At 49.3% G+C, this 27624-nt stretch overlaps 3 long non-coding RNA genes across 7 annotated transcripts in view; 2 read left to right on the top strand and 1 right to left on the bottom strand.

The window, feature by feature from the left end:
* Positions 1-27624, bottom strand: part of LOC106729238 — a 74361-nt gene that overhangs the window by 27115 nt on the left and 19622 nt on the right. The window lies entirely within an intron of this gene.
* LOC116661171 lies at positions 513-26332 on the top strand. Its single transcript, XR_004316954.1, has 3 exons — positions 513-526; positions 4588-4590; positions 26206-26332. It is a non-coding gene; the product is annotated as an uncharacterized LOC116661171 (long non-coding RNA).
* On the top strand, positions 5110-10897 carry LOC116661170. Of its 2 annotated transcripts, XR_004316953.1 has the most exons (4): positions 5110-5424; positions 8300-8617; positions 9337-9481; positions 9652-10897. It is a non-coding gene; the product is annotated as an uncharacterized LOC116661170 (long non-coding RNA). The 2 variants fall into 2 exon arrangements; XR_004316952.1 differs by lacking the exon at positions 9652-10897 and having other exon boundaries at positions 9337-9639.

The raw sequence follows: 27624 nt of genomic DNA, 5'->3' as shown, positions 1-27624 counted from the left end.
GTCCGGAGGGGCAAAGCTGCTGGCAAACATCTGATTCACACCGGTGTGTTCCTGGTCTCGGAAGTGCGGCTCCTGAGTTACGGCTGACTTTGTTTTCCTCCAGCTGCCACAAAGCTGCTTTGTTCCTTTTAAATCCAAGTTTCATAGTTGTTTTCAGTGAAACAGTTGCTCCGACAGACCATACGTCATTACACTAGACAAGAAAGTATCGTCCGAATTTGCACTGGAAACACGAGTATGAACTGTGATGTATTTTCTCTTAAAATAGCTCTGTCCACCAGAAGGCCCTCAAAACAACGGCCAACTCAGTATTAAAGTTTCACTTTTTTCAAACTTATTTTTTTAATGTTAAAATTTTTATTTATTTGTGGGGGGGGTGTGATTAGATTTATCTATATATTTATCTGACGGAGCTACTGGGGACTGAACCCAGGACCTCGTGCGTGCTCTGCCTCTGTGCTCCTTCCCACCCCACTAAACCCACACATTCTTAATGAAACAAGCAAATTTTTAAAAAATCTTACTGGTGCACTTGGAGGATGCTAGTGGACCAAATCATTATTTGGAACACTGGCAAATAAAGGTGAAGTACCAAGCACTTATCTTGCCTTCCTCACAGTAACTGTGCCTCAAATTAACCCGAGAGTCAACTAGGGGGAGAATCTCTTACAGAATTATTAAGACTAATAAATAAAGAAGGAATGATAAAATCAGAAAGGTGCTGTGGCCAAGAGCAGTGAGGGCCTCCACCCAAATGCTCCTAAAACACCCCAGGCTTCCAGAAAGACAGAATCCACCATGTCTGACAGACTTCAAGCCATGAGGGAGCCCTGAGCACTGCAAGGCCTGCACGTGGCCTTGACCTCTCCCTCGGGCATCTGAGGCTAAATAATTGCTTCCAGAGTATTGAGCGGACCAGAGAGCTCGGTGTGGCAGAAAGGGCACAGGATTTGGTTGAACCTTAGCTTTGAATTTGTCTCTGACCCAACCACGTGCCTTTTTCCTCCTGTTTCAGTGGCCTCAGTTTTCCCTTTCAATGGTTCAAGTGCCTCAGGAAGAGGGGCCACGTGCACACCAGCCTGCGAGCGCCCCAGTGCAGACGCAGCTGGAGCGGGAATGGGAGTAATCGGGAGGGCTTCCTTCAGGAGGTGAGTCTTACCAAGGACGCTCACCCAGGATAACACAGACATGCCAAGGCTCCCCCAGGGGCCACCAGCACGTCCCCAGCCACCTGGCGGCCCTCACGGAAGCCTCTGCCTGCTCTGGGCTTGGCCTCCTTGGCCCTCACGTCAGGCCTTTGGGGAGAGGCTGACATTCACTAACAAAGGGGTTCTTTGAGGAGCCTGGGAGCTCAGAAAGAAAAACACGAGCCTGACTCCCCACCTGCCTGCTTGGCTGCTGTGTAAGAGCCGGGGTGGGGCTGGGGGGGGGGCCAGGCAGAGCAGCTCACAGCAGCCGCCGTCAGTCCCTCTCCCACTGGTTCTCCCTGGGACCAGACAAAGGAGGGACAGAGAGTGGGAAGAGGGCGGAGGCCACAAACAAAAACTAATTAACACTGTCTATTTTTCTTTCTCTTTCTAAAGGTAATCTCTTAATCCTAAGAGCTGGGACCGTGTGTGCTCCCTTGTCTATCACCAGAAAGGAGAGGGTCAGGAGGAAGCCATGGTGTGCAAGGCCTCACCTGTTAGACTTTTCTCAATGGCTCTTTGTGTGGCAACCTCCTGTGAAGGGCAGGAGGCCTTCTAGGCTCTGACAACCGTGGCCAAGGAGGGCCACCACCAGGAAAGCCATGACGTGGACAGACTGGGAACTGCAGGGAAACCAGCAGGTCAGGACTTGAGTCACCAAGGGAAAAGGCGGGAGTGCAGTTGCTCCTCAGCTGTTATCCAGATAATACCCTCCACTCCATCGGCAGGTTTCTCTCCATGTCCCATCACGCTCCCACCCTCTCTCTGCCTCCACCCCATCACCACTGCAGAGATAAAGAAACCAGAGGCCCTGAAACTAGAATTTTCTTTTTGAGGTCTTTTTGTCCAGGCTTCTCCACAATGAAGACAGGAAAGCCTTCGCTGTCCTGGTCTCCATCACTTGGAACTGGGGAGAAGGAAGAAGAAAAGAGATAACTGGAAAGGAAACAGGAAAAGTAATTTGGAACCAGTTGGAAACTGGGAAACTACTCATATTCTTTACGTAAGTAAACGGACCACCATTCATTCGGTTGTTCAAGCCAGACGCTGGGCATCACTGATCAGCGTCACTGATCCCTTTCCCTCATGCCCTCTGCGGCCACGGCAGAGGGGTCCAGGCCACTGTAGCCTCCTGCCTGGGCTGCTGCGATGGTCTTAACTGATCTCTTGCTCTAACACATTAATGTTCTTCAACTTCACTTGCAAATCACAACCAGAATTTCCTTTCTACTGCACAACTTGAGCATGTTTCTTCCCTGCTTCAATGGCTCCCTGTTGCTCTTAGACTGATTTGCAAACTCCTGAGCACAGCATTCAAGGCTCTCCAGCATCATCAGGCCGCTGCTTCTCCCATGTTCCCCCAGCAGGCAAAGCCCATCCTGAGCCAGCGTGACATGCGGGACGTGGTACATTCTGCCTGGGCCGTCACTTTCCCTACTCTGGCTGACTCTCAGCTGTCCTTTGGGTCTCAGGTGGGTTGTCCTTTCTTCTGGGCACTCCCCTGACCCTCCTGTACTGGGTTGGGCACCTCTCCAGTGGCCCCCCATGATCTCTACTTGTTTCGACGGTGGGAACTACCCCACTGCCCACATCTGTCTTCTGGATCAGGCTGCAGGCTCTTTGGAGGGGCTTGCAGAGGTAGAGCGGAAAGGCCTTCTCCATGTTTTTAATTTACATGAATTCAACTGTAAGACCACGTTAAAGAGAGAGAAAGAATGAGGGAGGGATGGCTGAGAGGCAAAACTGAGGCTATTAACTAGGTACTTATATAACCATTTAAGACGTAAACATTTAAAACTGTAAGATTCGTGCACCCCCATGTTCACAGCAGCACCACAAACAACAGCCAGGACATGCAAGCAACCTGCACGTCCCTCACAGAGGGCTGGACAAAGAGGCTGTGGTGCATGTATGCGATGGAGCACTACTCAGCCATAAAGAAGAAGAAAATAATGCCATTTGCAGTAACATGGATGAACTTGGAGATTGTCATACTAAAGTGAAGTAAGTCAGAAAGGGTAAGACTAACATCATATGCTATCACTTATATGTGGAAACTAAAAAAATGACCCAAATGGACTTATTTACAAAACAGAAACAGACTTACTGACATGGAAAAGAAACTTATGGTTACTGGAGGAAAAGGGGGAGGGGAGGGATAAATTGGCAGTTCGGGATTAGCAGATACACACTACTATATATAAAATAGATAAACAACAAGGTCCTACTGTACAGCACAGGGAGCTATATTCAATACCTTGTGATAACCTATAATGAAAGAGTATGAAAAGGAATATACATATATGTATATATAATTGAAACACTGTGCTATACACCAGAAATTGACACATCGCAAACTGACTATATTTCAATTAAAAAAAAATTTAAAAAAAAGAATGAAGGAGGGAGCAATGGAGAATTGCTGTTCCACTGGCACAAGCAGTCCTGAGTGATTTCCACTGAGCAGCAATCAGCCTACATGTGCCCCCCACACAGCATCTTGGCGAGACAAATGCAGATCCCTGCTTCAAGGTTCTGTTTGTTTGTTTTTGTTTTGTTTTACAGCACATGGTCACTAGACATAACCCACGGGAATCATCTACCAAGGAAGCAGCAATAGGTCCCAACACGGGAGGAGGCACTGGGGACCTTGGACTTACAAAGACACTGGCTTCCATTCCCTAATACAGTAGTGAATCCTTAAGGGATTTCCAAGGGTGATCAATGCTATATTTAATTTTTGCATTTTGTGTGACTTTAGAATGAACACCCCTGAAAAATACAACTCCCCTCGATCAGCCAAGCTTGCCCCCTTCTCCTGGCAAACACATCCTCATCCCATCTGTACGGCTATTCCAGGAGCTGTCATGTTCTCACCTGACCCAGCAAGGACAAGTGTCTTCTCCTCCAAGACTATATTAATAGTATTAATATATTATTCTCCAAGATTATTATTAATGCAATTATCTTCTTCAAGACTTAACAATAATTGAGATCCAGATAATTAAAGCCGTCTCCTCTCTCGCAGGTGAAGCTATAGGATGAAATACTAAAAGGGCATGTTTTTCAGCACATGGCAAAAGCTAGTCCACTGAAAGGAGCAGACAAGATGGAGAGAGAAGTGACCGAAAACGGCAGAGGCTGGTTCAGCAGCTGTGTGCTTCTTATCACTGGACGGTCATTCGCGAAGTCTGCTGGTGGAGGTGGGTGGTTACTACTAGTTGGCTGTATACTTTCTTGGTGCTGACGTTGGGCATATGAGGAAGGATGGCTGCCCTGGTGAGCTTTAAGCCAGAGTCTGTGTGACTCCAGGGGGTGTGAGAACAGGTGTGGGGCGGTAAGCAGGAGGGATGGGGAGGAGGGGGGAAAGGAAGAATGGTGAGTGAGGGTGGGAGAAGAGTGAGTTCGCTGTGACAGAGATGAGGTAGAGTGAATTAAGACACAAATATTTAGCCAAAGATCTAACCTAGGCTGGACAGTTAGGAAATGGAGGAAACATGCCAAAGAGCGGCTAATGACCCCACAGCTATGCAGCTGCCAAAGTGGCAGAGCCCAGATCTGCTGCAATCTGTGTGACTCCAAGGTCCACGCTTACCAGTCACCTGGTCTCCTCCCTTCTTACAACAGATGAAGACAGTGAGGCTTGGAGAAATGACGTGACTTGCCCAAGGACACCAAGATATTCCCGCAAAACCAAGCTGAGAACCACCAAAACCCAGTCAAATCCTCCTTCCAGGCCGTTCGTGGCCTCCTGTGACAGCCAAAGAGGAGCAGGGAGGAGTTACTGAATTCCTGCAAGGCCCTGAAAAACCCTCTTCCCTCACAGGGGCCTGTCACCTCCTCAGTGAACTAGGGAGGATACCGACGAGGTGTCACGGGCAGCGTGAGACTCCTGGGAAACACAACCCCCTGACGAAGAGAGTCCGAGCAACTGCTTGCTTGTCGACTCAGGAGGGCAGGGCAGGATTAACTTGATCTCAAAGGATCAGGGTGAAAACAAAGGTGTAATTGTTATTACAATAATGATAATCACTTATTAATCTGCAGATTCTATCCAGATGTTACCCCGCCCTCGAGTGGCTCACCTGTTACGATTGGGGATAAGCCAGTGGTGAGGTGGGGATGGGAAGGAGGAGTAACTGCCCAGTGAGGGACAGAAGGTAGAAAAACAAACTGGAGAAAGCAAGCATGCTCGTGTGGAAGGCTGGCGAGAGTCTGACAGGCCGGAAACTTTACAGTAAGTCGTACGCTATTTCCATTGGGGAGATTTTTCAGTGGAGCCCAAATTTCTCATTTTTCTTATTAGGAACTAAAGGCAAGGATGTTAAGTGAACTGCCTACGATCACTAGCTTGTCAGTGACAGAACGTGAACTGGAACTTGGGTCCTTTGACACTTAGTTCTGTGCTAGTCCAGTAAGAGCCCACATGGGTCCTGGAGAAAGCAGCATGTGGAGGCGAGAAAGACTGGACGAAAAGGCGTTAGGATGCCGGGCAAAGGGGCTAGTCCCCCAGGATCAAATGCCCATCTCTGTGTTCCATCGACGTCCCTCCCCCAGTGCATTTCACAAAGCGCAAGGGGGCCCAAGTGTGAGACTAGCCCTCAAACTCCACCTGTGAGGCTGCTCCAGGCCAAGCTGGCCTACCAGAGTGGCCGAGGAAGCACTGGCCCTCAGGGAGATGGTGCGGCGTTGCCACTGCAGCGTCTTCACTTCTCCAGAAGTGAGAATCCACATAACGCAGGACGAAAACAAAAGACGTCATGAGCAAATGCCTTCTAGTAACTGTTTTCCGCTCTGCAGTCAAACAGCATCAGGTCCCCCCTCTACATGTTCTTACAGTAACTCGCGCCTCTTCTTGGCAGCACTAACCACCACAGGGGTTTTACCGGGAGCTACGTGATGACTGACTACCTGCCTCCCTTGCTAGACGGCAACGTGGTCAGGGCAGGCAAGCCCCCCGGTTCTGTCACTACTCTGTCTTTGATTCCTGGTGTAGAGTTTCACTATAGGGAACAGACAAGATGCGCCACCCGGACCCCTTTCAAGGGGAACACAGACAGCAGACAGCCTCCAGCTGTCAGCAACTTCAGGGTCCACCTTGCCTGCCGAGAGCAGCGTCTCTGAAGGTCATACCTTTCACAGGGGGCAGTTCACATTTGGTGACTGAGTGAAACAGGAGGTGGTGGATTGAATGGTGGCCCCCAAAAGATGATGCCTTAACCCCCCAGAACTTGTGAATGAGACCTTATTTGGAAATAAGGATGCAATTAAGTTAAGGATTTTGAAATGAAGTCATTTTGGATTTAGAGTGGGCCTTAAATCCAGTGACAGATGTCCTTACAAGAAAAAAGCAGAGGGAGACTTGAGATTGAGACACAGAGGAGAAGCCCCGCGAAGACAGAGGCAGAGGCTGGCGTGATGCAGCCACAAGTCAGGGAACACCTGGCGCCTCCAGAAGCTGAAGGAGGTGAGGAAAGGTGCTCCCCCGGAGCGCTGGGGAGGCGGGCACAGCCCTGCTGACGCCTTGCTGTCGGACTTGTGGCCTCCTGAACTGAGGGAATAAATTCTGTTGCTGCCACTGGCCACGGCACCCCTAGGAAATGAAGACACGGGGGCATAAAGGGCTCCATCTGGGCCACTGTCGCATGGCCACTGAGGGGCTCCCGCTGCAGAGTTCTCCGCTGGTGCCTGAGGTTCTGTCGGGCCTGAATCATGTTCAGCTTTTCTTTCTGCCTCCTCTAGCAGAGTTCGGTCCCTACTAAACATCTCACACTCCAAACTCTGCCTCACTGACTGCTTCCAGAGAACCCAGCATGACATACTATAATAAAACATCTGTTAAATGAATAAATTAAGTAGACAGTTAAGTTCCTGGAAGGCAAGAACTATGTCTTATTCATGTTTAAGCCTTGAAGCCCAGCACAGGGTCTCACACATAACACATGTTCAGTAACAATTTCTTAAGTGAAAGAAAGAATGCATTAACATATAAATAGATCAAACTGAACCTACAGAGTTGAATTTTGGCAAAATACTTTTGTGTATTTCTTGTGAGCCTACACTGAGGAAGGAAGAACAGAAAGAAAAAGGAAGGAAGGAAGGAAGGGAGAGGACTCGGGGTGGTTCGCTGTGTCAGGAACTCAGCTAAGCACTGTCTTCAGGCTCCTGTGAGGCTGGGGGCGCAGAGGACACAAGCTCCACAAGCCTGCTTTCCCTCGAGGGCAGCACTTCTGTTCTTGCAGAGCTAAGACCCTCCCTATCGGCATGCAGAAATGACCTCACCACCCGGCCCACAGCCATTCTGACACAAATCCTATGGATAAGCATTTTTAGTGCAAAAAGCAGAAATAAAACAGAAGGGACGTGTTCAGACAAGGCAGCGGAATGCAGGTGAAGGGGAGAGAAGTGCCACTGTTCTCAGCAGCTGAGAAGTCTCTGCGGAGGAGACGCGACCTCGGAACGCCTCTCCCCGCCGCGTGTCTCGGGGGAACGGGGCCTCGGAGGTCGCCCGCTGCAGCGCCTTCTTCTACAGGTGGAGAAACTGCAGCTCAGGGACAGCGAGGGACTTGCTCAAGGTCCTGCTGCCAGGTGTGCGGCACAACGAGGCCAGAACCTCGGAGTCCTTCCCCACAAATCTGAGCGGGGCAGCAGGAAGGAAGGACTGAAGGGGCGGGAGGAAGTGGGGGACGAGGGGGCGCTGGCACAGTGAACAGGTTCCAACGTACGCAGCGGGAAGGAAGTCGCCAGGCTCAGCCAGGTGCTGTGGGCAGACGGGACCACTCACTCCCTGTAACAGCTGGGAGAGGCCAAGTCTGCCGTCTTCGTTCAGCATCTGGGATGGTGAACTCGGGTGCGTCTCCCAAGTAAACAGCAGAGCCGGGATTCAGGCTCGTCTGTCTGACTCCAAAAACCATACTTTTCCAGGACAGCATGTTACAAGGGAGAAGGGTGAGAATAAAGTGTAAAGTCAAATGAAGGACAGACGGGAAAAGTTTAAGGGAAAAGAAGTATTGGTTTTGGAACTACAGTGGAAGGAGTCCCGTTTAGCGGTCAGGAAGTCTGAGCTCCCATCTGCATGAGGCTGAATAATCATTACGTTTCTCTGGCCTCAGTTTCCTCAGTTGTAAATGGCTACACGGGTCCCAGGTGCAACCATGATTTTATCACAGACTTCACGTGCGGCTAAGTGGGAAAGCCTTGGTCTCTCCTGCCTCAACCTGTCCTCACACATCATTCATCGTTATTTGCAACACCATTCTCTCCACGAGAGGACACTGGCAATCCAGCCTCATCAGGACCTTATCTGCCAACGGCAACTACGTTATAGAACATTACTGGCTGCCCAGAACCCACCCTGGGCCATTTCAGAGTCTTCCTCCCTCTCTAAAGGTGTCTTGACTTTGACCACCATTAACTGGCTTTGCCTGTTGGTAAGTAGCTGGTTTTTGTTCCCCTCACTGGCTTGCTTTCTATTCTGGGTCCTTGGAAAATCTGGGGCAGGGGTGCGTGTGTCTCATTGACTCAGGGCTCTTCCTTTCCTGTTTTTTTTCTGAGCAAGTCAGTACTAAAGCCATCAAGAGGGCTGAGGAGAGTCAGGCATCAATGCAGGGGCGTGGGGCAGGCACGAGGGAGCCGCAGCGGCCCAGAGCAGAGTCAGGCTGAGCAGGATAAGGAGGTGTCCATGTGGGGAAGGGGTGACCCAGCACAGGCTGTCCGAGTCCGAGGTGGGTAAGGACACCTGCACGGGAGGGGAAGAAGGGGCCGCACCTGGAGGCTGGCTGGATGCAGCGGGACTGGCCAAATAAGCAAATGTATTAAGTACAACAGGAATGAGTTTTTCACTGTTGTAGAAGGCAGTTACAAACAAGGGAAGGGAGAAAAACAGAATAAACCCTGTGGTGTCAGCCTGAAATGGAAGTACGGGTATGAATTCATGGTTGTCAACAGATAGATTTAGAAATAAAAGGTCCCTTCTCTGACCCAGAGAGCTTTTGTCAGGATAGAGAAATACACACAGATACAGAAAGTTAACAAAAGTTATCTGTCCTGTGCCTCTGTTGCCTGTCTTTCTAGAGCTGTCTGTGATAATAACAATGCCATTATTATCAACAGTAACAGTCACATTGATTGAGTGTTTCCTCTCTCTCAGGCACAGGACTAAAGGCTGTAATCTGCCCAAGGCCACACACCTGACCAGCCGCGGAGCCGAGGAGAGCAGACAGCTTTGCCAGGGTGACGCTGCACTGGGCTGGCTGCTTTATGTGGCTGGGACGGTGATTTTGGACAAAGCACAGGTGAGCAGGCAGGGGTGCCAAGTCACAGACGGAGGAAGCTGACAAAAAGGAGAGCTTTCTCCGTGGGACCTGATTCCCCACTAGCTAAGCTGATGGCTTTCGCATTTTCTTGCCATGAGGTTCTCCAGTAACGAGACAAATTACTATGTCAGCCCTCCCTTTGCCAGCAGACAAAGATGCCAACCCTGCCAGACGGTCTCCTGCGGCTTTCCTTGCTGCTCCAGGCCAGACGCAGGCTGTCCCGTGAGCAGGAGCCACAAGCTGAGCTGGACTCCCAGCGTGGGGCCTCGGCGGGACCTCAGAGTGGCCTCCAGGGGGGTGACCGGGTGTGAGAGACAGTGAGGAGACTGAATGGAGTACCCTCGCCTCATCCGCTCTTCCCTTACAGACTTCAATGAACTGTCTCCAGGCTGAACACAAAAAGCCCGCCTTATGCCCAAGGCCCAGTGCCAGCAGCTCCTGTTCCCACAGGGACAGCATCCTCCCTCACCTCTGCACGTCTGCCTTCCCCTTCCTCAACTCCATCCTCGATTGAGTCTGCTGCTCAGGGAAGCCCTCCCTTAATTCTCTAACAATTTCCTCTGGCACAGAGTCAGAAAGAGGCTGAACTTCACACTCTAGATCCAGACCAATGGCTCCACGTGTGCAGGGCTGAGTGAGCGCCTAACCAGGGCAGCGGGTGCTGGCGACCAAGACAGGAAGGGAGACGTGGGCCAGCCTCACGGAGGTGACGAGAGCAGGGAACACAAAGTAAACAAAGAATTCCAAGTAGGAGAGTTAAGACGGGGAAGCGAGGAGCATGTGAGCGCAGACAACAAAGGAACTTATCCAAATCAAAGGATTCGGGGAAAGCCTGCCAGATGATGAATTTTCTTACTCCTTTAGTCACTTTGTGCTTGGAAGTCTAGTCTTCTCAACACACTGCATATGCTTGAAGACCAAGAGCCACCCCTGACTTAGCTCCAATGTCCTTAATAGCTGTTAGTCCACAAGAAACCATCAGAAAACACTGGCTTGTCTGAACACCGCCAAGGTGAGCGGTGTGCACGGGGCCACCGTGCAGCCGCCTTGCAGGTCAAAATGTTGTGAAAAACATGTTACAGCTTGGTGTTACAGCTCAGTGAATCCGGGCGACAGACCAAGCAGCACTCGCAGCATTGCGGAACTCAGCTTCATTACCCCACCAGGCCTAGACGAGTTAACACTTCAAGCTCTGGACCCCATCTGCAGGCTTACACAGGTCTTTTATAGGCTGCCAGTTTTACACTTTGCAACATCATATGCAAATAAAGTACAACAGAAGTTGACCAACCAGGAACAAGTTTTGTAGAAATAGGCCAATCAGGAGTCAGTTCCATGCAAATAAAGTACTACAAATGGACCAGTCAGAAGTTAGGGAAGTGGGCCAATCAGAAGTGAGAGTAATAACCAATCAGGAGTGAAGGAAATAACCATTCAGAAGTGAGCTCAGGGAACCAATAGAATTCTAGGTGTAAGTTAGCCGCTTTAGAGGCAAAAAGTAAGATAGAGCCTCTGGGCCAGGGAACCGGACGGTTCTAAGAGGAGAGCAGCATCCCTGCCTAGGGGTCCTGCAGGTCTCTTTATGGGGCTTCCCGCCTCGACAGCAGCCCTGCGCCGCCCCTGACGGCGCCAAAGGAGACTTCAGGAGTCTGCGGGCGCTTCACAAGGAAGAAAATATTTTTATATTCTGCATAAATTTTGCTGCCGCAGGTCCTCTGCCTCACTTCCTTAGTTTCCTCTCTTTGCGCCGCCCTGGCATTGGCCTAGGAGGACGCCCAACCCCAAATAAAAAGCAAACGTGGACCCTGCACAAACCCGCGTGCAGGTCACCAACAGAAAAGTTCAAGGACTCCGAATCCAGCAGCCTGAGCTGAAGGCAGAAATGCTGACTTTCTTCCTGAAAAGCCCACTATCAATTCACTTTAACAAAATTACTCTCATTCAGTGTTAGTGACAATTACACTTGTGCTCAGAAGCACGTAAGCACTGGGACGGTACGTGGGTAGCTGGGGTGCAGTCAGCCCGTCGGGGAGCTTACAGTCAGGAAGGGACCCAGTCAGAGATGATGACAATAATGACAGTCTCCAGCGAGTGGACTACCCCGGTGCCAGGTGCCGAGGGCCCTGTGTCTGTCAGCTTCCCTGTCACCCCAACCTCCCGGCGAGGTTTCAGTGTTCCCATTTTTATTTAATTTTTTTCTAATATATCCCTTCCCTACACTTTCCCCTTTGGTTACCATTGTTTTCTATGTCCGTGAGTCTGTTCGTGGTTTGTAAATAAAATCTGTATCATTTTTTTTAGATTCTACCTGTAAATAATATCGTTTGATAACTGCCTTTCTCTGCCTGACTTACTTAAGTAGGATAATCTCTCGGTCCATCCATGTTGCTACAAATGGCATTATTTCATTCTTTTTTATGGCTGTAATATTCCACTCTGTATATATACACATACACACACCACAGCTTCTCTACCCAGTCATCTGTCAATGGACATTTACTTTGTTTCTGCGTCTTGCCTATTGTAAATAGTGCTGCTGTGAACATTGGGGTCCATGTGCCTTTTCGAATTAGTTTTCTCTGGATATATGCCCAGGAGTGGGATTGCTGGGTCATATGGCAAGTCTACTTTTAGTTTTTTGAGGAACCTCTATACTGTCCTCCAAGATGACATAAACAGATGGAAAGATGTATCATGTTCTCAGATTGGAAGAATCATTATTTTTAAAATGTCCCTACTATCCAAGGTAATATTTACATTCTGACCAACAATGTAGGAGGGTTCCTTTTTCCCCACACCCTCTCCAGCATTTATTACTTGTAAACTTTTTAATGATGGCCATTCTGACTGGTGTGAGGTGATACCTCACTGTAGTTTTGATTTGCATTTCTCTAATAATTAGCAATATTGAGCACCTTTTTTTCCTGTGCCATCTGGATGTCTTCTTTGGAGAAGTGTCTATTTACATCTTCTGCCCACTTTTTGATTGGGTAGTTTGTTTTTTGGGGTATTAAGCTGTATGAGCTGTTTGTATATTTTGGAAATTAGACTCTTATCAGTCACATCATTTGCAAATATTTTCTCCCATTCAGTAGGCTGTCTTCTCATTTTGTTTATGGTTTCCTTTGCTGGGCAAAAGCTTTTAGTTTAATCAGGCCCCATTTGTTTATTTTTGCTTTTATTCCCATTACTCTAGAAGCTGGTTTGAAAAAAAAAAAATTGGTGCAATTTATGTCAAAGACTGTTCTGCTTATATTTTCCTCTAGGAGATTTACAGTACCTCGTCTTACATTAGATCTTTCCATTTTGAGTTTATTTTTGTACATGGTGCCCGAGAATGCTCTAATTTCATTCTTCTCAATGGAGCAGTCCAGTTTTCCCAGCACCACTTATTGAAGAGACTGTCTTTTCTTCATTGTATATTCTTGCCTCCTTTGTCATAGATTAATTGACCATAAGTGCGTGGGTTTATTTCTGGACTTTTCTATCCTGTTCCATTGATGTATGTGTCTGTTATGTGCCAGTACCACGCTCTTTTGATCACTGTAGCTTGGTAGCATAGTCTGAAGTCAGAGAGCATGATTCCTCCAGCTCTGTTCTTCTTTCTCAAGATTCTTTTGGCTATTTGGGGGTCTTCTGTGTTTCCATACAAATTTAAAAATTTTTTGTTCCAGTTCTGTGAAAAATGTCATTGGTAATCTGACAGGATTACACTGTGTCTGTGTATTACCTTGAATAGTATGGACATTTTTAAAGTAATGATTCTTCCAATCTGAGAACATGATACATCATTCCATCTGTTTATGTCTTCTTCAATTTCTGTTATCAGTGTCTCAGTTTTCAGAGTACAGGTCCTTTGCCTCCTTAGTTAGGTTTATTCTTAGGTATTTTATTCTTTTTGATGCAATGGTAAATGGGACTGTTTCCTTATTTTTCTCTCATTTCATTGTTAGTGTGTAGAAATGCAACTGATTTCTGTATATTAATTTTGTATCCTGCAACTTTACGGAATTCACTTGATGAGCTCTAGTGGTTTTCTGGTAGCCTCTTTGGGGTTTTCTATGTATGGTATCATGTCATCTGCAGACAGTAACAGTTTTACTTCTTCTTTAGTGTTCCTATTTTGAGAATGAAGAAACTGAGGCTCTGAGATTTTAACTTGCCCGAAGTCATAGCAGGCTAGTTACAGAGCCAGGATCTGAACTCAGCTTCTTTGTTTACCTCCAAGGTATTTTTTTTTCCCACTAAAGCATGCCAGACACAAATCAAAATGGATTTTATTTCCACTATAAAGTAGAATGATATAAGTGCACCCCAAGAGACACGTAAGTTGTCAAAAGAATACAGAGGGGTCAGATGGCTTCAAAGCAGGGGGGCTGGCCAAGGTCTCATACAGGCAGCAATTTTTAGATGTTAATTTTTGTCTTGTCCTTATCTTCTGGATTCAAAAGGATCCTTAATATTAGCCAGTGCAGCATCTCCTGTGTGTGTTCTGTAGGGCAAGAGATTCCTTTAAAGCGTGTGTGTCCTGGCCTGGGGAATTAAAGGAATTCCCTTGGAGAGACTGGACATACCTCTTACCTGAGTTTGGGTGATCAAACATCTGAGCTACCCCAGACCCCCATGGTGGCAGAGGTGGCACGTGCTGGTGCTGGCTCCTGGAACGGAGGCAGCACTGGGCTGACTGATGGGCACAAGGAAGGTAGGGACTGATTTGGACCCCAGGCTTCCAACTTTGAAATTCTCCGAACCTATTCTGGTTGAACCACATGAAATTGCCACCATTCCCCTCTCTGGCCAGTAAGACCTCTTAAAATTGAGAATTCTCCAGTCAGTTCTTGGTCATCTGCACAAAAGAAGCAGCATAATCACACATAACATCCAAACTTACAGCAATTTGCCATACAAACTGGATTTTTATCTTACTGGATGTCTGGTTTGGGGGCATCTCATGGTGCTTTATTTAGACTAGTCGTCTGAAGGTTTTTCCTGCTCCAGTGGATACCACACTGCGTGAGATATTACAAGAAACAGATGACCTGCTAACAGGAAGACCTCCTGGCACTTCTGGCAACCAAGCCACGTAGCTCAGAGTCTGAGAGGGATCTGAGCTGGGACAAATGATGAGCTAAGGGGAATGTCTCTGTTTAAGAGAGGTGTATGTGAAGGGATCGCTGGGACGCATGAGCCAGATCATGCCGGAGGCTACCTGAGAAATAAGTCTCGCCAGACTGGAACCTGTGGGATTCTTCAAACCCTGTGGGAGGGGAAGATGCAGCTTGAAATCCTGCTCAGAACACTGTCCTGGACCTGGGTCAGGCTCCCACTCATGTATTCCTGCTGCACACCTCTCTGGCGCAAGGGCTGCTGAATGGACAGATGGAACAGAAGACAGAAAGGGGTCACACACCTGTGCACGCACACACACACACAGCTCTGCATCGCTGTTGATTTCTGAAACTGAAATGAACTTGATCCATAGAAACAACAAAAACTCAGACTGAAAAAAAAAGCATATCAACCCCCCCCCAGGATTTAATTGAAAAGAACACATTTCATTCATCCTTGTCCAGCACTGCTGCTATCTTTGGCACTGCACAGGGGACTCAGGGATGTAATGGCTAAGAGAGTCTCCCAGGGAGCAGACCTCCTGAGTTCTAGTCCTGGCTCTGTTACTAACTGGCTGTGTGACCTACAGCAAGTTACTTTACTTCTCTGTGCCTCAGTTTTCACATCTATAAAAAAGATGAGGATGATTATCATAGTTATCTATCTCATGGACTATTAGGAGATTTAAAGTACTTAACAGGATGCCTACCATATAGTATATACTCAATAAACACTCAATAGCTGTTATGTTTCATTATTGTATGGTATTACTCACAATGGGAAGTTAAACCCCAGGTCGAATGGAGGGACAGGCGGGGCAGGGAAGGTGGGATTTTTTTCTGATAATTTCAATAAGAAAGATAATTGATCACATAATTGACCAAGGTAATTGATCAGAGATATGGTTTTCAATACTTGCTACTCACTAGAATCAACTGGGGAGCTCTTTAAACCATAAAGACTGGCTGTATCAGACCAATTAAATAGTAAGACCTGGGCGTGAAGCCCAGGCACCCATATTTTTCAAAAGCTCAGCAGGTGATACTAGTGTGGCGTCAGGGCTGAGAATCGCTGGGCAAGATTCTTGCTGCTTGGAGTGTGGCTCAGGGATCGGCAGCCTCGACCTCACCTGGGAGTGTCAGAGCCACCAAACCTCGGGCCCTGCCTCGCCCAAGACCTACTGAATCAGAAGCTGTGTTTTAACAAGCTCTCCCAGCGGCTTACAAGCACGCTGACGTTTCAGGAGCGCTGGATTAGATGACTTCCAAGGTCACTTCTTGCTCTGAAGTGAGGTGTCCAATAAACACTAAATGAAATGACGGCACAGTTATCTGACACCCCAGCAAAGTCCTTAGGCAGAAAGGCTCTTGGAACCAGGACCAGCAGGGATGCCACCAGAGCCGAAAACTGGTTTTTCCCCAGATCTTAGGAATCTTGACGAAACCACACCTGTGCTCACAGGTAATGAATTAGCAGGGTGCCCCTGGCAAGCTTCCTCGGGCCAACGAAAAGGGATGATGGGAAAGGGCACGGAGGGACAGGAATCAGAGACAGAGAGTAAAGGAGTAAGACAGCGTCATCTTCCCAAGGTCTCAGTGAACCTTGGTTCTGATGGAATTCCAGCACTGTGGATGGCAAATACGAGTCACTCACATTTAGAACTGGCTGCCTCCAACAAGGTGTGCCCACCACCTACACAGGCATCCTTAACTCCTGTTTCCCTGTCCCTTTTTCCCACAGCAGTTTCCCTTCCTCAGCCATTAGAGCACGGCTTCACACTTCCATCAATCCCAATCACTTCTGTCCTCTCACTGCACCCTCCAAATCCACCTCCTCTTAACCCAAGTTTCCTGTATCACTGAGCCACGACCGCCTTCCCATGCTGGTGGGCAAGGCACTGCTGTGTGTGGTGACAGGTATCAGGGACCCAGGGATGGCCACCATACAAAAAAGCATCAAAAATTCAAAACCAAGCAAGTGTCAGCACATCCTGTTAACTAACAAGCAAATGGGAGGACCTGGTGGTAAACACAAGAAATAAAAGGTCAGTAGACTTTCAGAACTGAAGAAGCCCAGCGGAGGACAAAACCAGGCTCCTTGGGGCAGGGACCAGCCCGCCACTTTGTGTAGCATGAAATACACATAAAATTCACCATTTTAAAGCATAAGGTACATACATTCCCATTGTTGTGCAACTATCACCACCAGCCTCTCCAGAACCTCTTCATCTTCTCAGAGACTCTGTCCCCATGAAACACTGACTCCCCGCTTGCCGTGTCCGCCACCAGCCCCTGGGCACCTGTTAGATTGTCCGTCTTTATGAATTTAACTGTTCTAGGGACCTCATGTTCGTACAGTCAACAATATCTGTCCTTGAGTGACTGGCTTACTCCACTTAGCATAATGTCTTCAAGGCTCATCCGTGTTGTAACGCGCCAGGATTTCCTTCTGATTTTCACCCAACATCCTGCCACTTGGGGAGACAATGAATAACTGTTTATCCAGACGAGGAGGTCATTCCATGTAGTGGGGAGAGGACACAGGGAGGCACATAACTTGTCTCTGCTTTATCCACAACAGCCATCAACACAAGAAAAAGGGCCCTGAACGAGGGGTTAGGGCCTCTGTCTGGGAGTGAAATTGGAAGAGGCTGAGGGGCAAACGGGAGGCGCTCACCCACAGGAGAACAGGAACGGAGACCGGTGTGTGGTGTGTGTGCATCTGAGTGACGGGGAGAATCCTTCCACGGCTAGCTGAGCGTCCCAAATGTCACCCGTTCGTGTGTCCAGCACAAGGGGCTGCCTCTGGGCACCGCCTGCTCTGGAGTGCTGGCCTGCAGGATGCCGCCCGTCACCTGGGCTGCTCTTGGTCCTCTGGTGAGCTGTCTGTCATCAGTGCGTCTGCCGCTGGGCCCCTTGCTGCCTGCCGCCCCCAGGGCCCTGCTCCCTAGGAGTCTGGAGCTCCCTGGGGAGCTCACAGCGGAGGGGAGCAGAGGTAGGAAGCAGGACTCTTGCTTCGAGTCTCTGAAGAGGACACAGCTGGAAGGAACCTCAGTGGTGCCCTGCCCTAACTATATTCTGAGGAAACTGAGGTCCAGGAGGATGGCACAACTTCCCCAAGGTCACACAGTGGACCTAGGATGAGAACTCAGGTCTCTGCTGTTTCCTCAAGCCTCAGGTGCTTCTCCAAGCTATGGCTGCTTTAGCAACGGATTCTCATCTGAGCCCTCCTCGCCAGCCTCCATCCAGGACTTCCAACTGACTCAGTAACTCTGCCTTGTTTCCCTCCTGGGGCTGAGGATCTGAAAACGCAGGTCAGGAGCAGCCCTCTGTCATCAGCCCCTGCCAGGCCCACCCCCCACCCCACCCCCCGCTGCATCTTCTCACTTGCACTCTGGGACCCCCTCTTCCTTCTGTCATGATTGCTTGCTTTGTCAACCAAAACTGCCGTGAGGCCTTGGGCAAGCCATCTGTGGAGTAAAATCCTAACCAGAATAAGAAATCATCGAGCAAAATGAATGTGGCCATAGAGGACTTGAAACCCCCTCCCCACCTGAGCAGCCTACCCTGCCCCCACTCCACATCCGTCTTCACACGTCTTTGTTTGTAGGGCCCCCCAATTGCTCTCTTCTTTCCATGAAATGACTGAAATGTCCCAAAAGGGACAGCTCAAGATTTGAAATTACAATATTGATTTAGGCAAGTTCTCATCTTAGGAATTTGGGACTGATCTGGGCAAAAAGTTTTTAACGTTCCAACACACCTACTTTAATCTCATGAGTGCAAATTCAACTGACAGGCACTGAAGCAACCCTGGGGGACGGGGCCCTGCAATGTGCAGACACTTACAAGGGGCAATTTCCTCTGCACCTGGAGATGAGAAATCACAGTTGTCAGTCCTTGCTTTGAAAGGCAGGAAGATGGACGATAGCGTCTGAGCCGCACGCAGGGTATGGACAAGTTCTAGACCCTCCCGGGGAGCAGGGAGGGGCACAAAGCAAAGGAGGATGCGGGGAGGCTCTCAAATAGCTCACACCTCTCACGAGAGAGAGAGCAGGGATTAAAGCCATCAAGACAAATCAAACCGTGTCTACCCTCGGCCTCCCTATGGCATCGCTACGTCTGCCATCCTCATCAGCACAAATTATGCAGAGGCTCTAAATCTGTCTGTCCTCCTAGGAGCTAAATCAACACTGCACTTGCTCCTTATCTCCATTTATCTCAGTGACTCTCTAGCCATAGCTCCAAGAATCTGGACCTGGAAACATCCCTTCTGGCATAGAATTGCCAGATCTTTATTTTGTCAAGTCAAGACACTAAAACAAAACAAAACAAAATAAAAAACCGAACAGCTATCACCATGGTTTCTTTTACTAAAAAGGGCACTTCAAATGCCAAATAAATTATTTTCATGGCTCTTAATTTTCTCTTTTTGGCACAGTCCTCATTTGGACCCAGGGCATAAAGACCCCCGGGGGTCTCTGCATTTGCCTTTGAATAACTGAAAACTGCATTTCCAGTTTTGGTTCCTACCACTGTCCCTGGTCTGCTTCCCTCCCCTAAAATATGCCCTTTAATCCACCTCAACAAGCCAGAGTGGAGCCCGTCTCCCCACTGGCTAGGCCCTGGGCAGTGCCCTCCCCTCCTCTCTCTGCTGGCCCTTGATCATCCTTGAGGTCCTCCTCTTCAGAAGCCTCCCCTTCCCTGCATCCCTGCAACCCACGAAACCGCACTGCACTGACACCTGCCTCTCTTCCTCCGCAACTCCCCGAGGGCAGAGGTGATCCCTCTGCAGTCCTCACAGTCCTAAGCGTCCTGCAGACAGTCCCCTCCCCAGCAGCAGGGGTACAGGAGGCGAGGACCGACACAGGGGCTGCTAATTCACCAAACGGGTACCCAGGACGGTGCCAGCATCACGGAGGCTACACCAAAGCAGAAAACAAGGGCCTTGCCCTTGGGGAGTTTACTTTTAGGGAATTGGGCAAATCAAACAGACTTAAATGAGACAATATAAACCATCTGGAGTCAGTGTGACTCAGACTGTGGGCATAATAGCTGAGGGAATTTTAAACGAAGGGGAAGTCATCTCAGGGTGGGGTTTGCCAGAAACAGTTTCATGGAAGAGTTGAGTTTTAATCTGGGCCTTGAAAGAAGTATAGAATTCAAATTGGCAGAGGAGAGCAAGGATAATCAAAGAAGGGCAAAGAGCAGGAGTGAAGGCTTGAAGGGATCAGGCGGGGGCCAAACCCCGCCTGCTGCCAGGCTGGGGGTGCGATGGTAAGAGCTAAGGAACCCCAGCGGGGAGTTTGGAGAGGGAGGCGGGCTGGGTGGGAAAACCCCGTCTAGCCGAAAGATCAGGCATCATCCAGTCCCAGCCACTCACTACACAGATGAGAAAACTGAGGCACAGAGGGCGCGTGCCTCTCCCAAGGCAGCAGGGACAGCAGCACCAGCGGTGAAGTAAACGCAGGGGCTGCCCCTCCAGGAGCCCCCACCCGCGGAGTACCGCTTCCCTGTGTTCGACACGCACGGCTCACCTGCCCCTTAAGCAACTCCACGAGGCAGGTCCTCGTGGGGTCCCCATTTTGCAGACCAGGAAGCTGAGAAGTTAAGCAGCTTGCCCAAGTTCACAGGGTAGCATGGACAAGTGGCAGTCAGCACTTTGGAACTGAGCTCACGGGGTACTTGTGCTCGTGGAAAGAACCCAGGATTTGGAATCAGAGGACCTACACTCAAATTCTGGCTCCACCTCAGTAGTCATGTGACCTCAGGCAAGTTACCTAACCTTGCTGACCCTCTATATCCTCACTGGCACAAAGAGGATAGCAGCTCCTAACTCACAGGATTTCTGTGGGGATTAAAGAAGACTACACGTGTCAAGTTCTTGGCATGCGGTATGTGCTCAGTAAACACTGGTTCCCGCCCCATCTTCTTCCTTCCACACCACCTCTGTGGTCCTATGGCTGCAGCTCCTCCCTGAGTCTCCTCCCTCCACCTCTGGACACTGTTCTTCCAGGCTGTGGCATCCTGCCCTGGAATAACTGCAGGGTGGGCTTGGGGGCCGGGAGGGGAGAGGCAGGGGGACAAATCGGCTCTCCTGACAGATGAGCACCATTCTACTAGGCTCTAGGGATGTGAGCCCCAGGGGCGGCAGGACAAATCTGCTCCCCTGCGTGGGGTGAGGTGCAGAAAGGCCCACACGTCCGGCGGGAAGACACAAGCTGACCCTCCCAGCCCTCCGGGGAGCGACCCCTCCTCGGCCCAAGCCCTTGGCTCCCTGGGCTTCTTGAGCTCCTTATTTCTTCTCCCCCAGCTGTCTCACACGCTAAGTAGTGCTGCGTAATTGTTCAACAGGAGGCCTCCAAAACTATGTCCAGGGAGACTAGCTGGTAGGGCTCAAGCAACCATGCCGAGAGCTTTGCATGGAGAGACGAGATGCGCATTTGCATTCCTGGCTAAGAGATGGGCCGGAGGAACAGTCCTCCTTGTGAATCTTTTTTTTTTTTTTTTAACATTTTTTATTGATTTATAATCATTTTACAGTGTGTCAAATTCCAGTGTTCAGCACAATTTTTCAGTCATTCATGGACATATACACACTCATTGTCACATTTATTTCTCTGTGAGTTATCATAACATTTTGTGTATATTTCCCTGTGCTATACAGTGTAATCTTGTTTATCTATTCTACAATTTTGAAATCCCAGGCTATCCCTTCCCACCCTCCACCCCCCGGTAACCACAAGTTTGTATTCTCTGTCTGTGAGTCTATTTCTGTCCTGTATTTACGCTTTGTTTTTGTTTGTTTGTTTTTGTTTTTTAGATTCCACATATGAGCGATCTCATATGGTATTTTTCTTTCTCTTTCTGGCTTACTTCACTTAGAATGACATTCTCCAGGAGCATCCATGTTGCTGCAAATGGCATTATGTTGTCAGTTTTTATGGCTGAGTAGTATTCCATTGTATAAATATACCACATCTTCTTTATCCAGTCACCTGTTGATGGACATTTAGGCTGTCTTAAGTGTTGACGGTTTAACAGCTTCTTAGCCTCTTGGTTGCAAACTACCATCTTCTACCCCCTCAAGTGCCAGCCAGCAAGCTTCAGCACTCTGGAAATGAGTGTTTGGGGGGCTACTGGAGTGAACCCACTGAGCTGGGTCATTTACAAGAGCAGGTCATTTAGGTGAACCAGGAGGCAATAAATCTGCAGTGTTCGAGACTCTTGTTTCTACAGGATCTGAAAGATGGTGGAAGAGGACTCGGAGAAGACGCCGGGGGTGGGACCCAGTGCCCTGGAGGCACCCACTGTGTGCAGGGCACTGCACCACGGCTCTGTGGACGCTTTTTCTGACTCTCTTCCACAGCCCTAGGAAGCGCCCGCCAGCCAGCGCTGGGTTGTGATCACAGTCGCACTTCCCAGCGTGTAACCGAGGCTCGCCAGCCTCTCTGGGCCTTGAATTTCCACACTGAAAAGCAGAGACAACCACACCCATCCCCTGGAGGAGTCCCGGGGTGAAGGCTGTAAGGAGCAAGTGTCCTCCAGGCCCAGGGCTGGTGCTTGGGGCTGGCCCCAACCACGAACGGAGAGGTCAGGGAGGCCTGGCAGGGGCTCCTGAGGCTTGGGAAGGAGTCAGTTCTGTCTTTGATGCATCGAATCGAGTTTCCTTCTGCTTAAAGTGAGTGTGAGCTGGCTGGCTCTGGAGTGTTCTGGAGAGAGAGAGCGAGCGAGCCTGGGATGGAAGTCACGAGCCCCGGCTCCACGCACGGCTGGCCCTGCGGCCACCTTGCCCCGGTCGCGGGCTTCCGTCTGCACGTCTGTAAACGACACGTGGGACTTGGTGATCGCTCAAGTCCCTTCCCGCCCTGCAAAGAACCCGGTGTTCCAAAACATAAATTCATTTACGGAACCTCAACAGTCCCATTCCGGCTTTTCAAACATGACAGGAGGCAGCTTAGGAGGTACAAGGAAAATCTCTCTCAAGCAATTTCAAAACAAAACAAAGCAAGCTGCGGGCGCTGCCTTGCACTGGATACATTTTCCAATTCCTATCCTGTTCACCTGCACAGGGAACAAAAACAACCTTTTTTTTTTTTTTTTAAATAACACACCCATTGTCTTTCTACCTGGCTTTTCCTTGGGCCGGGTGCCAGCCATGTGGATAAGATCTTTCAGGAACTTTTACAATGTCACATACTTATGCAAATTGGCAGTGTTTATAGCAACAGGCACCACAACAGCACCCTGAGGTTCCAATTAGCGAGGAGCAGCCGGGCAGCCCAGGCACCACGAACACGGGAGGATGGCTCCGGGGCCCAGAGCGCGGGGGGCGGGGTGAGGTCCGCGGGCGGCACGGACTTCGGAGCGCTCCGGACGCCTGCCGGGCCTAGCCACTCCGCCTCCTGCGCCTGGGCTTCCCGCCCGCACGGTGAGAGTGGGTGGCTGCCCCGTTTCGGGCCCCAGGGCTGCTGGTTGCCCGCCAACCCAAATCCATCTTCCATCGCGTGGACTCCGTGGGCAGGCCTCGGCCACCGCTCCAGTCTGAAGGTTCACCCATCAGGCCAGGCCCACATGTGCAGTGACGACGGGCCCTTTACAGCTGGACACACCTGGAGGCAAGGCCTGGGTCATGGCCCCCGTCCACCGCTCACTCGTTCTGTGACTTTGGGCAAGATGCTGACCTTCCTTGAAACTCATTTGCCTTATTTGTAAAACAGAGACACCAAGGCCCGTGTCTTAGTCACAGCCCCGCTTTCCAGCTGTGAGCAACGTGCCTGCCCCACTGGGCTGTTTGGGAGTCGGATGCTGACAAACAGCTGCCAGGGCGCCTGACATGTCATAAGCCTCCAACCAACGGGCATCACCGTTAAATCGCATCATCTGAGACACGTCCCGAGCTGTGCTTGAGGGGGTGGGGCTGTGACCAGGCACAATCTGAAGCATGGGTTCTGGGGTCAGATTCGTGGGGGAAATGCTAAGGGGTGAAGGGGCAAAGGTCGACGAGGTTCCTTCCCGCAAGACTCCTCACTGCCCTGAGCAGAACCATGACTTTCTGAAGCAGGTTACACAGCTCACTGTTTCCAAACTCATTTGTCCTCAGAACCCCCTCTGGTCGTGGGCCACTGGGGGTCTGGCGATCCATGAAATACCTTTGGAAAACCCAAGCAAGGCCTAGAATGGGAGGAGAGGAATCTCAAAAAGAAGTCCCCTGGAGAGAGAGTGAAGGAGTGAAGGCAAAGCTCTTGGGAGAGATAAGACAGGGACCACGGCGTGTGTGGGAGCCGCCCGGACCCCATGAGGCGCCAGCTCCAGGGAGACCCATTCACACAAGCGCGTTCTGAACCCACACGAGCCTTTGAGGGAGCCAGGCTGGACCCACCCATTTTACAGGTGCTGGCAGTTGGCACTGACAGGCTAAGCCACCAGCCCAGGACCGCGTCACCAGCAGGCAGTGCCCCTGGGACGGAAGCCCAGGTTCCCTAATGTCAAGTTCTAGAGTTTTCTGTGTCGGTGAGAGGAAACCTGATGTTGATTCCAGCAGGCTGATCACTCAGACTCCACTTAGCCTGAGGCAGTTCAATATTGAAGACCAATTTTGGCTTCTTTCTGGCTTTCGCTGTCACCTGGTCATTTTCATCCGTAGCCCCTTTCCAGCGTTTACACTGGGAACGCTGTGAGACTTTGCTCTGCTGAGAAGCACGATTGGAAACTTACCAAAGACACTTCAAGTGAGTCTTAGATTTCGCTGAACTGAATTCCGTATTCCTGCACTTCTTTCTTGCGAACCCCATCCCTATCGGCGGCCCTGGGCACGGTCTCCAAGACTCAGGGAACCCTCCGAGGGCCCTATGACCTCACCGCAGAAATTGCTGAAGTCAGCCTGTTCCCTTGGCGGTCCTCAGGGATGAGGAAAAATCCCAGGGGCCTATAAACAATGAAAGAAACAGCACCCCACCCAGCCCTCTATTTAGCTTGGCTGAAAAATGTACGCAGTGACAATGCAAAGTGCCCTGGGCAGCGACAGGACCTAGTGATGCTCCTAGGCCTCAGCGCTTGCTGATTAATTACCAGGCTGCACGCAGAGCACATGGGAGGTGGAGGCGGGGGTGGCGCCCAGGGCGCCGTGGGGCTGTTCCCTCTCCCTCCTGCTGCGGGTGCTGGACCGCAGAGGCCTCCCTGCCAAGGGGTGAGAGGCACCCACGCTAAACACTCCAGCAGGTGGTGGGGTCAGTGAGGGACGGAGTGGGAGGCCGCATGTCACACCCGGGCTCCTCAGAGCAGTGCTTGGCACCTGGGGAAGCCTGGGGAGAAAGGCCTCTCTCTCCTCTGTTTTGATGGCCAGCTTTTGGCTTTTGTTTTTGTTTTTACTGGGAAACCAAATGCAAACAAAACCAAAAGGCTTGAGGGCAGGGTCTCTTTTCCTCTTAATTCAGCAGAGATCACTGACGAAGGCGCTGCTGTGCACACAGCACTGTGCGGGAGGTCCCTGGAAGAAGCTGAAGGCTGAGGGCCGCCCACAGGCCGCCTGCAGTGACAAGATCCTCTAATCAAGTAGAGGGAAAGAAGACAAGACAGGGTAGTGTCCCGGGAGGCAGCAGTGGACATCTGTCATTACTGTCAGCCCAAAGGGGCGCCACCCTTCCCCAGAGCAGATGGCCCTGGAGGGGCTGGCCATCACCATCTCCTGTGCCCTCACCCCCACAGAGGAATGAATGAGGGCGCTAAACCTTCCTACAGAGGATCTGCGTTCTGAGTGGGGACACACAGGGCAGAGACTGAGCTTCAAAAAGGTTTACCTTCCCCAAGGTTACGCGTGGTTGAACTGAGCCTTGAAACCAGGTCTGTGTGGCTCTCAGCCTTGTGCTCTCTCCCACCACGTCACTTTAACCTCTGGGAAACGAAGGAAACAATAAGGAAGTGGAACCCATCTGGTCTATCCAGTCATCTGTTGATGGACACTTAGGTTGCTTCCACGTCTTGGCAATTGTAAATAGTGCTGCTATGAACACTGGGGTGAATGTATCTTTTTGAATTAGTTTGTTTTTGTTTTTTCCGTATATATACCCAGGAGTGGGTCATACGGTAATTCTATTTTTAGTTTTTTGAGAAACCTCCATACTGTTTTCCACAATGGCTACACCAATTTACATTCCCTCCAACAGTGTACGAAGGGTCCCTTTTAACCACATCCTCATCAACATTTTTTTGTGTTCTTTTTGATGATAGTCATTCTGAGCAGTGTGAGGTGATATCTCACTGTGGTTTTGATTTACAGTTCTCTGATGATCAGCGATGTTGGCCATCTGCATTTCCTCTTTGGAAAAATGTCTTTTCAGTTCTTCTGCCCATTTTTTAATTGAGTTTTTTATTTCTCTGATATTCAGTTGTATGGGCTGTTTATATATGTTGGATATTAACCCCTTGTTGGTCATATCACTTGCAAATATCTCCCATTCCGTAGGTTGTCTTTTCGTCTTGTTGATGGTTTCCTTTGCTGTGCAAAAGCTTTTAAGTTTAATTAGGTCCCATTTATTTATTTTTGCTTTTATTTCCTTTGCTTTCAGAGATGGATCCCTAAAAACACTGCTACAGTCTACGTCAGAGAGTGTTCTGCCTGTGTTTTCCTCCAGGACCTTTACAGTATCCAGTCTTACACTTAGATCTTTAGTCCAGTTTGACTTTATTCTTGTATATGGTGTCAGAGAATATTTTCCCCCCTTAACGGAGGCACTGGGGATGGAACCCAGGACCTCATGCACGCCAAGCACGTGCTCTACCACTGAGCTATAGGCCTCCATCCCCTGAAAATGCTCTAATTTTATTCTTTTACATGGAGCTGTCCAGTTTTCCCAGCACCACTTGCTGAAGAGACTGTCTTTTCTACATTGTATATTCTTACCTCCTTTGTTGTAGATTAATTGACTATAGTGTGTGGGTTTACTTCTGTGCTTTCTATTCTGTTCCATTGATGTATGTGTCTGTTTTGTGCCAGTACCACACTGTTTTGATTACTGTGGCTCTAGGGTATAGTCTGAAGTCAAGGAGCATGACTCCTCCAGCTCTGTTCTTCTTTCTCAAGATTCTTTTGGCTATTCAGGGTCTTTTGTGTTTCCATACAAATTTTAAAATTATTTGTTCTAGTTCTATGAAAAATGCCATTAGTATCTTGATAGGTATAGCGATGAATCTGTATATACACACAATGAAATAGTACTAGCTATGAAAAAGAGTGAAATTCTGCTGTCCGTGGCAACATGGATGGACTTGGAGGGCATTAGGCCAAGTGAAATAAGTCAGACAGAGAAAGACAAATACTGTATGATATCATTTATACTTGGAACCTAAAACATACAACAAACTAGTGAGTATAACAAAAAAAAAGCTGACTCATAGATACAGAGAACAAACTAGTGGTTATCAGAGGGGAGAGGGAAGGGGGGAATATGGGAGTAGAGGATGAAGAGGTACAAACTATTAGGTATAAAATAAGCTACAAGGATGTATTGTACAACACAGGGACTATAGCCAGTGTTTTGTAATAACTATGAATGGAGTATAACCTTTAAAAAATATGAATCACCAGGTTGTACCCCTGTGACTTATGTAATACTGCACACCAACTCTACTTCAGTTTAAAAAATAAAATTAAAAAAAAAAAAAAAGTGGAACCCAGAGCTTCCCATGGGAACCCCCCTGTGGAGCTGCCAATGCCAAAAGATGACCTGGAATATGTTACCATGAAACTTAGAAGGAGAAGAAATCATTTGAAAGAAAGACCCAATTCAGCCCTCAGCTCCTGATACTGGGGGCCTTGCTCCTCCTCCCTCCCCAGGGCCCCCTCATTTATCAGAGAGTCTAATGTCACCGTTATTTCCCTGGGACAGCAAAGTGATTAAGAGCATGGGCTTTCAAGTTGGGTAAGTCTAGGTTTAAATCCCCCCTTCACTGGAAGAAGGTGGCATTTTACCTGGAGATAATGAGAAAGGATCCCTGTCTCACACCATCAAAAAT

The sequence above is a fragment of the Camelus ferus genome, chromosome 33 (assembly GCF_009834535.1).
Source record: "Camelus ferus isolate YT-003-E chromosome 33, BCGSAC_Cfer_1.0, whole genome shotgun sequence".
Lineage (NCBI taxonomy): Eukaryota > Metazoa > Chordata > Mammalia > Artiodactyla > Camelidae > Camelus > Camelus ferus.
This window is presented reverse-complemented; position numbering and strand designations above follow the sequence as displayed.